We start from the raw sequence: 16,865 nt of genomic DNA on the forward strand, positions 1-16,865 counted from the left end.
CAGGTAACAGCTAACAAACTCATTCACTATTTATACACTGACACTAATTGCAATTTAACTAGATAGCCGAATGACAGCTGCACTGCTGCCGGCCAGTTCTGGGAGGCATTCATATGACGTCCACCCAGAACGTGCTCTCCTGCACGCTCCCGGGGGGCGCACACCCGGCGATCTCTGTGATTGCTGTGTCCTACGGACTCAGATGATCATGTGATGTGCTAAAAGGCCAATCACAGCGGCCTTTTACCACATGATCAGCCGTGTCCAATGACACGCTGATCACAGGGAAATGCAATTGCCGGTTATCGGCTGCACTTTCCTCACGCTGTCAGAGCATGAGGAAAGTACTGCCTAGAACCGGCAGTTGTCAGAGCAGGGATCGGCACCGATCATCAGGGCACTGATAATCAGTGCCCTGATCGGTGCCCAGCAGTGCCACCCACCAGTTCCGCCCACCTGTGCCCATCAGTGCTGCCTACCTATGCCAAGCAGCGCCACCCACCCGTGCCACCCACCAGTGCCCATCAGCGCCACCCTTCTATGCCACCTACCTGTGCCCAGCAGTGCCACCCACAAGTGCCCATCAGTGCAGTCCAGCAGTGCCGCCAGTCAGTGCCACCAGTCAGGGCCCAGCAGTTGTGCCAGTCAGTGCCCAGCAGTTGCGCCAGCCAGTGCCCAGCAGTTGCGCCAGCCAGTGCCCAGCAGTTGCGCCAGCCAGTGCCCAGCAGTTGCGCCAGCCAGTGCCGCCTATCAGTGCCACTTCATTAGTGCTGCATATCAGTGCTGCATATCAGTGCCGCCTATCAGTGCCACTTCATTAGTGCTGCCTATCATTGCCCATCAGTGCTGCCTCATCTACGCACATCAGTGAAAGAGAAAAATTACCTGTTTGCACCTTTTTTGTTTATAGCGCAAAAAGTAAACACTCAACGGCGATTAAATACCACCAAAAGAAAGCTCTATTTATGAGAAAAAAAATTATAAAAATGTCATATGGGTAGAATCTTGCATGACCGCGCAATTATCATTCAAAGTGTGACAGCGCTAAAAGCTTAAAACTGGCCTGGTAAGGAAGGGGGTATACAGTAAGTGCCTGGTAGGCAAGTGGTTAAAAAGCCACGGATGTGGGACATTAACCTCTAATTGCCATTGTAACCCGTGTGTGTCACCTTGTGTGTCTGTACCAAGGACGAACATTCCAGGGGAGGAAAACTGCTGATTCGGGACATTTGGGTGATTTCTGTTATCATTATGATTTAAAAAGGAGTATTTGATAATAAAATGGCTTCATATGATCCTCATCCTTAAATAAAAGAGCATTTTTTAGCATGATCAGTCATATTTTCAATATCAATGCCAAAATTTCACAATTTCTGCCAGGGGAGGGAAACGTTTGAGCACAACTGTAATGTTCATAGTGTAAATATTCAATCACAAACTCCCCCTATATAAGTATGGGATGGTTTAGGCAAATGTAAAAAACATTAAAATTGTAAGTAGTCTTTATTATATAATATCTAAAAAATATAAAACATAATATGTTCCATCTTCCATACAGCATTGTTACAGAAATAGTATACAACAATGTGTCATGTATGCAGAGACCCTATATTGGGTACCCAGACACGTTTCGGGGACACAGCTCCTTCTTCAGGGATGACTCTGCATTCAATACATTCAGATCTGTGGCAAGTTTGAAAGTGTAGTTTTTTATATAAAAATATTTCTTATGAACAATACAGCTGAAGTTTAACCGCTTCCCCGCCACCCTATAGAACAAATACTGCTACAGGGCTGTAATTTGGGTGCAGCATTGCATGACCGCGCAATTGTCAGTTAAAGTAACACAGCGCCGTATCACAAAAAATGGCCTATTCAGGAAGGGGGGCACACCTCTGGAGGGCGAGGGATTAATAGTACTCACAGCTCAATCAAGATAAGGAATTGCTGGGAGCAGTATGATCAAATAACACCACATTAGAATTCCCCCCAAAAAATAAAGGAGTAGGAAGGGGTCTCCACGGCCCCCCAGGAATCACCGCATGTAAGCATTGGCAATGCCTAGAAACCAGCAAAGGGGAGAGAGACAGAAGGTGTGGCTTGTCTAGGTCTATTATATATATATATATATATACACACACACACAGGTGAAACTCAAAAAATTTGAATATTGTGCAAAAGTTCATTTATTTCAGTGCAGCAACTTAAAAAGGTGAAACTAATATATGAGACTCATTCCATGCAAAGCAAGATAGTTCAAGCCGTGATTTGTCATCATTGTGATGATTATGGCTTACAGCTCATGAAAACCCCAAATCCACAATCTCAGAAAATGCGAATATTGTGAAAAGGTGGAATAATCTCGGCTCAAAGTGTCCCACTCTAATCAGCTCATTCAGCCATAACACCTGCAAAGGGTTCCTGAGCCTTTAAATGGTCTCTCAGTCTGGTTCAGTAGGAATCACAATCATGGGAAAGACTGCTGACCTGACACCATCACTGACACCCTCCGTAAGGAGGGAAAGCCTCAAAAGGGAATTGCAAAAGAAGTTGGATGTTCCCAAAGTGCTGTATCAAAGCACATTAATAGAAAGTTATGTGGAAGGGAAAAGTGTGGAAGAAAAAGGTGCACAAGCAGCAGGGATGACAGCAGCCTGGAGAGGATTGTCAGGAAAAGGCCATTCAAAAGTGTTGGGGACTTTCACAAGGAGTGGACTGAGGCTGGAGTCAGTGCATCAAGAGCCACCACACACAGACGGATCCTGGACATGGGCTCAAATGTCGTATTCCTCTTGTCAAGCCGCTCCTGAACAACAAACAACGTCAGAAGCGTCTTACCTGGGCTAAAGAAAAACAGACCTGGTCTGCTGCTCAGTGGTCCAAAGTCCTCTTTTTTGATGAGAGCAACGTTTGCATCTCTTTTGGAAACCAAGGACCCCGAGTATGGAGGAAGAATGGAGAGGCCCAAGGACCCCGAGTATGGAGGAAGAATGGAGAGGCCCAAGGACCCCGAGTATGGAGGAAGAATGGAGAGGCCCAAGGACCCCGAGTATGGAGGAAGAATGGAGAGGCCCAAGGACCCCGAGTATGGAGGAAGAATGGAGAGGCCCAAGGACCCCGAGTATGGAGGAAGAATGGAGAGGCCCAAGGACCCCGAGTATGGAGGAAGAATGGAGAGGCCCAAGGACCTCGAGTATGGAGGAAGAATGGAGAGGCCCAAGGACCTCGAGTATGGAGGAAGAATGGAGAGGCCCAAGGACCCCAAGTATGGAGGAAGATTGGAGAGGCCCAAGGACCCCGAGTATGGAGGTAGAATGGAGAGGCACAAGGACCCCGAGTATGGAGGAAGAATGGAGAGGCACACACTGCAAGATGCTTGAAGTCCAGTGTGAAGTTTCCACAGTCTGTGTTGATTTGGGGAGCCATGTTATCTGCTGGTGTTGGTCCACTGTGCTTCATTAAGTCCAGGGTCAACGCAGCCGTCTACCAGGAGATTTTGGAGCACTTCATGCTTCCTTCCGCAGATGAGCTTTATGGGGATGCTGACTTCATTTTCCAGCAGGACTTGGCACCGCCCACACTGCCAAAAGCACCAAAACCTGGTTCAATGACCGTGGGATTACTGTGCTTGATTGGCCAGCAAACTCCCCTGACCTGAACCCCATAGAGAATCTATGGGGCATTGCCAAGAGAAAGATGAGAGACATGAGACCGAACAATGCAGAAGAGCTGAAGGCCGCTATTGAAGCATCCTGGTCTTCCATAACACCTCAGCAGTGCCACAGGCTGATAGCTTCCATGCCACGCCGCATTGAGGCAGTAATTGCTGCAAAAGGGGCCCAAACCAAGTACTGAGTACATATGCAGCTTCTATTTTTCAGAGGTGCGATATTGTTCTATGTACAATCCGTGTTTTATTGATTGCATGGAATATTCTCATTTTCTGAGATTGTGGATTTGGGGATTTCATGAGCTGTAAGCCATAATCATCACAATGATGACAAATCACGGCTGGAACTATCTTGCTTTGCATGGAATGAGTCTCATATATTAGTGTCACCTTTTAAGTTGCTGCACTGAAATAAATGAACTTTTGCACCAGATTCTAATTTTTAGAATTTCACCGGTAATAGTTTATATATGATATATACAGAAGATGGTAAATGTTTTGTTTCCTTAGGATGGCTGGATCCCCATTAATCTAATAAATCTCTCCCTATTGATACCCTTACACTCCATATTGTTTGTATAAACTGTCAGACACTTACCTGTTTTGAAATCTCTCCAGTAACGTATCCAATACGTAGGCAACATTAATAAAACTAAAATGATTAGAAGAGAAAATATCACCTTTGGCGCACCTACAAAAGAAAAGCAGAAGAGATGTAATATTAGTCACTCCCCAACATACTGACTATAATAAACCTATTGCTGCAATCACACAGCATTTATTTTACTGCAAGACGACGTTCACACGGAGGAGTTTTTGAAGCACTTTTGCATTAAAAAAATTGCCAGAAAAAGTTAAAGAAAAATGCGTGTCTGTGTGTCTATGTATGTCTGTGTATGTCTGTGTATGTCTGTGTGTCTGTCTGTCTGTGTGTGTGTGTGTATGTCTGTGTGTGTCTATGTATATCTGTGTGTGTTTGTCTATGTATGTCTGTGTCTGTGTGTGTCTATGTATGTCTCTGTATGTCTGTGTATGTCTGTGTGTCTACGTATGTCTATGTATGTCTGTGTGTATGTGTATGTATATGCGTGTGTCTATGTATGTCTGTATGTGTGTGTGTGCGTGTATGTCTGTCTGTGTGTGTCTGTCTGTCTGTGCCTGTGTATGTATGTCTGTGTGTGTGTGTCTGTGTGTATCTGTGTCTGTATGTATGTCTGTGTGTGTCTGTCTGTCTGTGTGTATCTGTGTATGTCTGTGTATGTCTGTGTGCATCTGTGTGTATCAGTGTATCTGTGTATGTCAGTGTGTATCTGTGTGTATCAGTGTATGTCAGTGTGTATCTGTGTGTATCTGTGTGTATCTGTGTATCTGTGTGTGTGTGTGTGTGTGTGTGTGTGTATCTGTCTGTCTGTCTGTGTGTGTGTCTGTGTGTCTGTGTCTCTGTGTGTGTTTGTCTGTTTTCACGCTGGGCGTTGTGCTTCCGCTGTGGTGTAAATACTTCTGCTTGCAGCATCTTTGGGGCATGTTTGTGCAGTTAATAAAAAAGCCCCAAAAACTCCTCTTCCCATTGAAATCAATGGAAAACGCCTCCGAGAAGTATTTTTGGTGCAGTTTTTAACCAGTTCCATGCCACCCTATAAGAGAAATACAGTTACAGGGCAGAACGGGTGTGCAAAATCACACATATATATATGATTTTGCAGTTCCGAGTTGCGGCCTCGGCTGTCAATCGGTGCCCAGTCAGTGATTTCTTGCCAGCACCTGGTGAACGCCAATGAAGGGAGAGACCTGCGTATAAACAACACAGATCTCTCCCGTCAGCTCCTGCACACTCCTTCTTTGTATGGCTCTGCGTAGCAGTGTGCTTACAGTGAAAAACAGCACACAGTAAAACACACACAGCACACAGTTAACCCTTTGATCACCCCAGAGGGTAACCCCTTCCTGCCTAATGTCATTAGTACAGTGTCAGGGCTTTTTATTCGCACTGATCACTGTATTGGTGTCATTGGGATGTCTGTGACACCAAGTCAGTTCCCCCCCCCCTCAGTGTCAGAATGGCCACTGCAGTCCCGCTATAAGTTGTTGATCGCCGCCATTACTAGTAAAATAAATAATCCCAGTATATATACCGCCATTTGTAGACGCTATAACTTTCACGTAAACCAATTTACACGTATCAGGATTTTGTTTTTAGCAAAGACACGGAGCAGAATACATTTTGTCCTAAATTTATGATAAAATTTTGATTTTTAAATTTTTTTTTGCGGTGTCTATGTTTAGTAGCAAAAAGTACAAAACATTGCTTTTTTCTCAAAATGGTCGGTCTTTTTTTGTGTATGTCGCAAACAATAAAAAACACACAGGCGATCAAATACCATCGAAAGAAAGCTCTATTTGTGGGAACAAAAGGACATAAATTTCATTTGAGTTGCAGCATTGCATGACCCAGCAATTGTCAGTTAAAGTAACGCAGCGCCGTATCGCAAAAAATGGCCTGGTCAGGAAGGGGGGGAATCCTCAGGAGGGCAAGTGGTTAAGTCACGTGTGTCGCAAAAACTGCTCAAGACACAGTGAAGTACGCAGTTCAACCATTTTGTAGGCACCTCCATCTTGGTACGGAGTATATATTGTGTCTCTCATTTCTCAATCTCCCCCGCCCCCCCTTCCTGAGATGTGTGTGTGTTAAAGATGCTGGTTCTAATTCAGAGTCCGCCCGACGATCCCTCCCTAAACAGAGTATTGGTCAGTTACTCAGAGCCACCCCCCTGCTGGGGGACTTTAAAACACAGACTAGCAGGCCTAAAAAAAGTTAAGTTGAAGACTTCTCCCATTTTTTCCATCGTAACAGCGGGAGATCAAAGCACCATTCTGCTCTGCAACCTGGATCTGCTTACATCAAATGCTTAAATGGCAAGTAACTTAACCCTTTAACTTCCTTCCTATTATCTCTTTGCTGTGCTATGGTTCTTTGTGTGTGTATATATATATATATATATATATATATATATATATATATATAATTATATATTAGTTACATCTTTTTCTGTAAATATTTTATTGCACCTGTTTAACGCTTTTAGAAAGAAAGATTTATTACTAAAAGAGTCAAACTGTTTCTAAAGCGCTTAATTGCAATTTACGAATTCCTGCCTCTAAAGAGACGCTGTGTTTGTTCAATCCTCTGCCCAATCGGCCTGCGGTGACCGTATTGGACAGATGACTTTTCAACCATATTGGATAAAGAGAGTTTCCCTTTTCTCTGTACAAAAAGGGGTGGTGGCAGTGAAGGGTTAGTTGCGTAATTAACCCGACCCAGTAACAATCACTCAGACTGATGGCACATCGATCGGTTGACCATTAGCTGGAAAAATCGCTGTGTAGGGTGCAGCTGGGTGTGGTATTGTTACATACGTCATGCGGTTTTAGATCGGCCAGTCCTTCGGTCACGAGTTTTGTGAGAAGGTCTGGGGTCTGATGCCGCGATTGTGACATATTGGTGGTCACGGTAGTGAGATTGTCGCATTTTGGTGGCGGCGATTTTGCAATCTGTGACATATTGTTGGCAGCGTACGTGGGATAATTGCATTAAGAGCTTCAGTGGTGTTAAAAAATTGGCTCTGCACTGAAGGATTGTAAGCTTTGTGGAAACAGTCCTTAGAAACAAGCGGTGTATAACACACACACACACACACACACACACACACAGCTCCTTCCTTTTCCTACTTCCTCTTCTATCTTTGCTTGCAATTATGCCTGGTGCAGCAGAATACAAGAAAATGAGCAAAGGTGTTTTGAGTGCGGAATGTGCCTCACGAGGATTGCACATTGGTCGCAAAAATCGTGATGATTTGATTAGTGATCTAGTGGAGTATGATATCCGAACAGATCAGAACTCGGGGGAACTTGAACATGAAGAAGTTCCCGCTACCCACATTCCCAGTGGCTCAGAGACGGCCTCGCAGGATGGGCATACAGAGACTGACACTGGAAGATCACCGAATGGTATCGTCACACCACCGCCTGAGCAGGCCAGCACTGGAGTGTCTGTAACCAGCAGAGACTCTTCTCAGATGCAGGAAGCCCTGAAACGCCTCATGGAGACAGATCTGGAGGCATACCTGCGGTTCATTGAACGCCAAGCAGCGTCTGACAGAGAAACTGCAGAACGCCAAGCTGAGAAAGAGGAACGCCAAGCTGAGAGAGGCGTTGCAGAGGGAAGCTAATCGTTGGCACAAGCTGGAGATGGCAAGGCTCCAGCAGCGACCGGGTCAGAACCTCGGGTTCCTAGATCACAGGGACGCCACTCTGGCCGTAGGCGCAGCCAAGTTTCCAGTGATGAAAAAAGACAGTGACATTGACACACTTACTGTCATTTGAAAAAACGTGCCGTCAGTACTATGTGCCCCCAACTCAATGGATTTGGTACCTGACACCAGGGCTACGAGGCAAGGTCCTGGACACGTTTGTTGAATTGCCAGAGGGGCAAGACGATGATTACTAAATTTTAAAAGATGCCATCATCCGGAAGTACCAGATGACCCCGGAAGTGTACCGCAAGCGGTCCAGGTCCATGCAGAAGGGACCTGGGGACTCTTACACGGATGTGGCAAGTCGCTTACGCACCACATTCCGACAGTGGACTAAGGGACTGAAAGCAGATTCCTATGAGTCTTTGGAGGATCTCATGATCCGAGATCAACTCTTGCACATTTGCCCGGCAGACGTCAAACTGTTCGTCTTGGAGAGGGAGCCAGCATCTACTAAAGCTGCAGCAGACCTGGCAGATACCTTCGTCCACAAGCGGGTGCCTAACCCTCGCAAGGCTCCTCCAAACAGCTGGAAAGGGGGGAAATCGCCCCTAGCAACCTCTCCTACTTCAGTGAGTCAAGCTTCACCTCCGCCCAACCCTGCAGCGCTTGGAGCCAAGCCATTCCTGCCTGACACCCGCAGATGTTTCACCTGTGGGAAAGCCGGACATCTCAGGACCCAGTGTCCTGAGCAGAAGCAGACATCATCTGGCCAGCAACTCTTCTTCTGTGCTGTTCGTTCGCAGGAAGATACGGGTAACCCCCGCCAACTTACAGCCCGTTACCGTGGGCAACCGCTCTGTAACTGGTTTCCGGGACACCGGGGCTGTCACGATATAAGGTCAGGTTCAGAGACCAGTTGCTACAGCAGTTGTAAGGCTTACCTGAAACCAGCAGGATTGGTACACCAGCGGCCCACCCTGGGAATGACGCAGGCTCACCTGAGGTGCGGGGTCTAAGCATCCACCTGTCTTCCCCAGAGCTCCTAATGGTGGAGATGGATTTGGCTGCGTGTGAATGCCAGGTCGCAGATCTCAGGATCACCCCACCAGGGAATGAGTAGGCTGGAAACCAAAAGCGGATCAAACAGTTCAGGGATCAAACAGAAGCGGAGTCAGTCACAAGCCAAGGGTCGGTCACCAATGGTAGTAGATAGGATGAGGCAGAATCGTAGTCAGTAGCAAGCCAAAGGTCGGTAACGTAGATGAAGACAGCAGCAGGACTCGTAAGCGGGATATTGGCTGGTAAGGCACAATAATCTGGCAACCAGGAAGTGCAGAGACATGGCTTTTATAGGAAGTTCATGGGAGGAGCAAGGAGTTTAAGGTTCAAGACAAAACAGGGCAAAGGCAGGATCATCCAAAGAATTGTCAAGAATTGTCATCATTCCAGGTGGCTCAGTGAGAAGAAACACTGTCTCTCACCGCAGAAGGCCCAGGTTCGATTCCAGACTCTGACAGGGGCAGAAGTCACCTTGATCCGGCCAGAGATGATTGAGCCATGGAACCTCATCCCAGGAAAGTTCCTTACCCTCACAGGAGTTGGGGGGACCCGTTCACGCATACCCTGTGCAAAGGTATTCCTAGACTGGGGTGCAAGGAGGGGGATGAGGGAGGTGGGGGTCTTGGATGAAATTCCCACACCTGTTTTGTTGGGTGCTGACCTAGGCACTCTTGTTTCTTATTATGCCCCTGCCGAGAATACCCGGAAGGGCCCCCTGGAACTCTCTGGACATGCCAAGGTACTGTGGGCAGATATTGGGGTAATGTCTGGGCCACCTATGGATGGACAGAGGGAGGGGGCTGGGAATAGAGTGGGGCTACAGGGTTCTCCATTAGCTGGAGAACGAGAAGAAATCCCCTTGCCTGGGGAGGTATCGAACTCATGTGTCATTGATATTATGAACGTGACTGTTGATAATGGTTGTGATGACAATGGGGATGATATTAATAATGTCAGCAACATTGATGGTAATGTCAGTAATGTCATTGATAATGTCAGTATTGTTAATGGTATGGTTGGTAATGCTAACAATGATTATGATATTCTTGATGAGACAAATGATGTATTTTCACTGTTGGGGGTCACCCACAGTGCTTTGACGGGGGCAGAGGTACAGTCTCTGGGGACTGTTCTGGATAGGCCTGTTCCTTGCCGAGGCCCAAGAGATTGTGCCTTGATAAGTGCCCAGCCGTTGACCTTGCATAGGACTAGGCAGCCGGCTGGGACTTGTAGTTCCACACCCCATGCAGCACTGAAATGCGATTCCCAAATGAACTTCAGAAGTCAGCTAGCTGTGGGTTGCCCTGCTAAGAAGGGTACACAACACCCGGCTGGGACTTGTAGTTCCACACTTCAGGCAGCACTGAAAAGCGAGTCCCAAAGGACCTTCAGAGGTAAGCTAGCTGTGACTTGTTGTCCCACGAGTAAGGCAGCTCTGGATTTCAGCCTGGGGCTAGGTGTGAACTCCCCTGCTGGGAAAAGTCAACACAGGCCTGACAGGACTAATGGCCTATTCACTGGGGGCTGGGAGCCTGGAAACCTGTTATTTGATCTCATGTGTCATGGTGTGTCAACAGGCAGACAGACAGCTGTCATAAGCAGAGACAGCACGCTTGGATTGGGGGTGCAAGGGGCCTTATTGGGGTGGATACGTGGATTATAGAGAGAGGGTTGCAGTCCTCAGATTCAATCACCCCTCCCTGCCCCCCAGGTTCCGAAGCTGCTGGCAATGCCTCTGATAGATGGTGTCTGGATTCAGGAGGTGCAGGCTGACTGGGGCACAGAGACCAAGGGAATGGCACAGTCAGGAATCCAGGGGTCATCTAGAGTCTGGGCATCCCCGGTAGTCTCGGTCCTCCAGCAGGATCCGATGACCAGGCTTTCTGAGGACCTTGGAAAACTGAGCGCCAGCCCTGTGGTTGTGGCCTACCCCATGCCCAGGAGCCATGAGGTCATGGAGCATCCGGAGGGTGCCCGCTGTTTTACCATCATGGACCTGAGCAAGGGGTATGGGCCGCCTTCTCTAACCCAGCAGGCTCAAGATGAGCCAGCCTTCGCTACCCCATGTGGCTTGCCTGAATCCACGGGAAAGCTAGTTGGGGTCGAGAACGCACCGACCACCTCTCCAGTGGTCAGGAATGGCCCGCAATGCGGAGTGGAACTGGGTGCAGTTGCCCACTTTAGGGGCCTCGCGGTGTTTGGCCCTGGCTGGGAAGAGCAACTTGGGCCCCTGTCACTAGTCAGGAACCAACTGCCTGCGCCTAGCCTGACAGTTGAGAAGAGTAACCGTCAGAGGGGCAGGTCAGTGGTTCAGTTTTGGAACAAAAAGCAGGTTATGTCAGTCATGGGTGCCGCTGGCTACAGTAGGACGCCTGGATGCAACTACTACCTTCAGGCCAGATGTAGTCCTAGGCCTGAGGACGAAGGTGGGAGAGGGGAATCGCCTTCTTTACCTCGACAAGAAGCTACATATTAATATGTTAGCAGGTGACCCCCCCTCAGCTGAAGTGCTCTGCGAACAGGTTGGAATCCCGGCAGTGGCCATGGTATTCGGACAGCCACAGCCGACTGGTGCCCACCCGTGACCACCACTGGGTCGGCATAGCAGTGTTCCTGGGGAGAACGGCTTCCCTGTCCGACGGAACTCGGTTCTCCCGCAGTGTAGGGGAACCGGATCAACCAAAGGTGAACCTCTGGACAGAGTTCGGTTGCGTCAGGAGGGAAATTGTAGTTCCCTCCCATGCAACCACCTGGAGGGGAGGTGTCGTAAAAACTGCGCAAAACACAGTGAAGTACGCAGTTCAACCATTTTGTAGGCACCTCCATCTTGGTACAGAGTATATATTGTGTCTCTCATTCCTCAATTCCCCCCCCCCTTCCTGAAAGACAGAGTGACAGATGTGTGTGTGTTAAAAGTTGCTGGCAGGCTAGAGCAGCAGGGGGGCCCAGAGCTACAAAGCCCCCCCAGAGAGACAGAGCCTGGCTGCCCAAGAACATGTGTAATCTCCCACCTCCTAACAGAGATAAGGCAGCTTTTCCCAGGAATTGAAAGAGATTTTAACCTCATAAAACCTAGCAGCATAGGTGACAGAATTAAATGAACATTCCTCAAGTCAGTTTCCCCCTATGTTTCATATCATGGATTATGAAAGATGCTGGTTCTAATTCAGAGTCCGCCCGACGATCCCTCCCTAAACAGAGTATTGGTCAGTTACTCAGAGCCACCCCCCTGCTGGGAGACTTTAAAACACAGGCTAGCAGGCCTAAAAAGTTAAGTTGAAGACTTCTCCCATTTTTTCCATCGTAACAGCGGGAGATCAAAGCACCATTCTGCTCTGCAACCTGGATCTGCTTACATCAAAGGCTTAAATGGCAAGTAACTTAACCCTTTAACTTCCTTCCTATTATCTCTTTGCTGTGCTATGGCTCTTTGTGTGTATAAATATATCTTAGTTACATCTTTTTCTGTAAATATTTTATTGCACCTGTTTAACTCTTTTAGTAATAAATCTTTCTTTCTGAAAGTGTTAAACTGTTTCTAAAGCGCTTAATTGCAATTTACGAATTCCTGCCTCTAAAGAGACGCTACTGTGTTTGTTCAATCCTCTGCCCAATCGGCCTGCGGTGACCGTATTGGACAGACGACTTTTCAACCATTACAGTGTATATTTGATAAAGAGAGTTTCCCCTTTCTCTGTACAAAAAGGGGTGGTGGCAGTGAAGGGTTAGTTGCGTAATTAACCCGACCCAGTAACAATCGCTCAGACTGACGGCACATCGATCGGTTGACCATTAGCTGGAAAATCGCTGTGTATGGTGCTGCTGGGTGTAGTATTGTTACGCACGTCACATCGCGGTTTTAGATCGGCCAGTCCTTCAGTCACGGGTTTGGTGAGAAGGTCTGGGGTCTGATGCCGCGATCGTGACATATTGGTGGTCGCGGCAGTGAGATTGTCGCATGTTGGTGGCGGCGAATTTGCGATCCGTGACAACATGTCCTTTAAAAAACAATCAGAAAGCGCAGCAAAACACATATATGCTTTTACCGTGTTTTTGTGGGGGATCAGTGTGAAAGAAGCCTAACAGCCACACAATTTAAACCAGTCACAGTTTATGATCCAATTGAAAAATGCATCAAAAATGCAACACACCTGTGGGAGGTTCGCAAGCCACCATTTACATAATCACATGACAAGGGAAATCACATTATATTCAATTGTGCCCTTCTAATCAACTTGGCGCAGTGCGATTTTGGAAAAGGTTCCTGGTGAGAATTCAGTCCCATAGACTTTCATGGTATCTCACTGAAGTCGCATCAGCATAGATAAGAAGCATTCCTATACACTTCCTTCAGCTGATCAGCTTTCTATGGTTGATCTCTCCTTTGTTCCATGATCCTGGTACACACTTTTTAGCATTTGGTAGACGTGCTATTCTCTTTGCTCCGAATCAAAACTGGGACTACATTTTCATAATTCAGAGAATTGGATATTTCCGAATTACAATAGAAACAAATTTCAACTAATCCAAAATGACGAAACAAAATTTAGTCCAAAATAATTTGAAGCGAATTTGAAAACAAATTCGAACTGTAAACATATTGCTGATTTCCTTTAAAGACTGTATATTAGTGTTTTTTGAAAAGAATAGAATAGAGTAAAACAGAATACATAACATAATAGAATAGAATAGCATAGGAAAGGATAGAAAATAAATTACAAGATAAAAAATAGAATAGAAAGAATATAACTGCCTTCCAAAATTCGCATTTCAAATAGAATAGAACCAGCTATTCTTCACAATGAATTTGGATCAATTCATTATTTTATATTCAGATTCAGTTCAAATCCATTCAAAAAATTAGAATTCGGATGAAAACAAATAAACTAAACTAAATGAATTTCGTTACAAATGCAACAAAACAAAAATGATTAACTTTCCCAATCACTCCAAAATTAAACACATTTTTTTCATTTGCACGTCTAGCATTTTGTAATTTTTACTTTTATATCTTTGATTTTGTTTGTTTATATGTTTGTATATTTGTATTTTTCTTACCCACTTTCTGACCGCCAATCATTGCTGCCCGTATCCAGTTTTAAGGTGCTAACTCTCACTGTGATTGTATAAAGTGGAGGTTTGTCAGCAAGTCCCGGCCAATGATTCTTTATTATTTGCATATTTGTCTCACTTAAATTATTCAGAAAAAAGCGGCACATACCTGCCTGGCCTTATGTGAAAAGTAATTGCCCTTCTCCCCTCCCTTGCTAAATCATGAATGAACTGTGATTAACCGCATTTATTGGAAAGCTGAGTTACATTTCACTTGCCATGCCCAGGCCTGATTACTGCCAGACCCGTTGAATCAAGAAATCAATGAAATAGAAAAATTTTAAGGGATCCAGGATGCTCTAGGCTTACTTGATGAGCTACTGTTGAGCATGGAGTTTACCAACCCAAAAATGTTTTGCTTTTGGTTTGAGATCATCATAAGCATGCATGTTATCATTTCTATGATCGTTGGTGAAGTAATTGATATTTCTTTGTAAAAAAGCAATCAGTCTCAAAAGAAATGAACAAAATAACAATTTCATGTGACATCACTAAACACCCGCCCCCTACATGCCTTTAGGACTTCCTGCAGAAGGCTCCTCTGGTCCACCAACATTCTGGTGTTACACCCAACTCTACTACCTGGGGCTGTGCAAGAGGCCTGTTGGCTGATGCATGGCTTACATTGTATACCAGATTGTGGACATATCTGGACTTTCACAAACTTACCACCAAAATTCCTCAGGAAGTATAATGATAAACCAGACAAGACCAATGATGTGATGGATAATACCGCAAAGATTACCCCCAAAACAACTTTCATCCTTGGACCCGATACTATAAAAGAAAAGCACAATAAGTGTAATTGTATTTCTGAATGTCTGGAAAACAATCCCAACAACATTTCTGCTTTTCCTGAATATAAACCAACATCTACGATGTCTCTTTCACTTTAACAGCTCCGCACCTTAACCTGGAGGATCTTCTGGTCCTCAAACAATCTGATATCACATGTTGTAGTATCTGAGGTAGAAATGTGCAATTCATTTTGTTCCAAAACGAACTTTGGATGACATTTTTGTTATTCAGAGATTCAGATGTATCCGAATTTCTGAATTACAATAGTAATGAAATTGAACGAACCTAAAATAATGAAACAAAATTTTGTCTGAAATAATTCTAAAGAAATTTGAAAATAAACTGATGATATTGCTGAATTCCTTTACAAACTTTGTGCATTGGTGTTAGAATATAGCCATCTCCCGAAATTCAAATTTTGAAAAGAATAGAATAGAAATAAGAAAAGAATAGAACAGTATAGAGTAGAAAGAATATAGCCATCTTTTGAAATTTGAATTTTGAATAGAATATAGCTGTCTTCCAAAATTCACATTTTAAAAAAGAATAGAAAAAATATAATAAATCAGAATAAAATAGAGACAAATAGAATAGAAAATAGAAAATAAGACTAGAATAGAAAATAAAAGAAAATGATAGAAAAGAATAGAATAGTTTAGAAAAGAGAGAATATAGCCACCTTTTGAAATCTGAATTTCGAATAGAATAGATTAAAATAAAACAGAATATAACTGTCTTCTGAAATTCACATTTCAAAAAGAATAGAATAGAAAAGAATAGAATAAAGCAGACTAAAATAGAAACAAATAGAATAAAAACATAAAAGAATAGAATAGAAAATAAAGGAAATGATAGAAAAGAATAGAATAGTACAGAAAAGAGAGAATATTGCCATCTTTTGAAATTTGAATTTCAAATAGAATAGAAAAAAATAGAATATAGCTGTCTTCCAAAACGAAATTCACATTTCAAAAAGAATAGAATAAAACAATAAAACAGAAACAAATAGATTAGAATCAATATAGCCATCTTCCAAAATTCAAATTTTTGTTTTTAATTCAAATTAATTTCCAATTCATTTCACATTTGACTCAATTCGAATCCATTGTAAAAAAAAAATTTAATCTGGTCAAAAACAAACAAAACTAAATAAAATGAATTTCGTAACAAATGCAACAAAACAAATCTAGTAACCTAAAATAGAATTTGAAACTAAATGAATGTTTTTGTTCTGCACGTCTAATCTGAGGTTATATAACAGTTCTAATGACATATACACACCTTGCAGCATTTATTTACTTCCAGATAAAATAGCAAAAACTTACTGTGAATATACCAGAACCTCAAACAGTATGTTACACATGTGATTATGAATGCAACAACTGAAGGAAGAGAATTACTGATCGCTGGATTCCGTCCTATAAAAGAAAAACACAACAGATATTATCTCAGTCCTGCATGTCTGGAGAACCCAACACTTCTATATATACTGACTGTACATTTATCATTGCAGGTGAAGCATTTATATTACTGGATTAGAATAGGTAGAATAGGACGCTACTAGTGTTCAGGGTATCCGCTCACTAAATATACACTATACTGCCTGAAGTACAGGGCCCGCCCTCCCAATCATATGATTCAGGTGTTCCAATCCCCTCCATATCATGTGATTCAGGTGTTCCAATCCCCTCCATGGACACAGGTGTATACAATCAAGCCCCTAGGCATGCAGACGGCTTCTACAAACATTGGTGAAAGAATGGGTCGCTCTCAGGAGCTCAGTGACTCCAAGCGTGGTCCCGTGATAGGTGGCCACCTGTGGAATATGTCCATCCGTGACATTTCCTGGCTACTAAATATTCCACGCTCAACTGTGAGCCCCGGTTCACATATATGCGGCCGTACGGGCCACATTTTGCGGGGGCACGAGAGCCCATTCGTTTAAATGGACTCCCGTGCCCCATAACATGCAG

This window comes from Staurois parvus, unplaced genomic scaffold, assembly GCF_062004578.1.
Source record: "Staurois parvus isolate SC_StPar_1 unplaced genomic scaffold, SC_StPar_1.0 ptg000455l, whole genome shotgun sequence".
NCBI classification, from domain to species: domain Eukaryota; kingdom Metazoa; phylum Chordata; class Amphibia; order Anura; family Ranidae; genus Staurois; species Staurois parvus.